Source organism: Sapajus apella, unplaced genomic scaffold (assembly GCF_009761245.1).
Source record: "Sapajus apella isolate SASKATOON/1434 unplaced genomic scaffold, GSC_monkey_1.0 scaffold1236, whole genome shotgun sequence".
Taxonomy (NCBI): Eukaryota; Metazoa; Chordata; class Mammalia; order Primates; family Cebidae; genus Sapajus; species Sapajus apella.
The window spans coordinates 1982-2245 of record NW_022438162.1 but is presented as its reverse complement, the minus strand read 5'-3'; positions in this window follow the sequence as shown (position 1 = coordinate 2245).

Here is a 264-nt window from a genome sequence, read left to right as displayed (position 1 = left end):
AAGAGAACTGGACTCATAATCTGGGTGGGAACCGGGATTTGCACTAGAAACCCCAGGTGGTTCTGGGGTGAAGCCAGGTCAGGAAGCCACCATCTGACTCCATACAAGGCCACTGCATCTGGGCTTGTGTTTCCATCCCTTGTTTCGGGGGATGCTTCATTTCAGCCATAACGCAAGTTGCCTAAGAGCAGGGACCACACTCATGATGTCTGCACACATTCACGTGTGTGCACATACACATACACACATACGACGGTGCTGAGC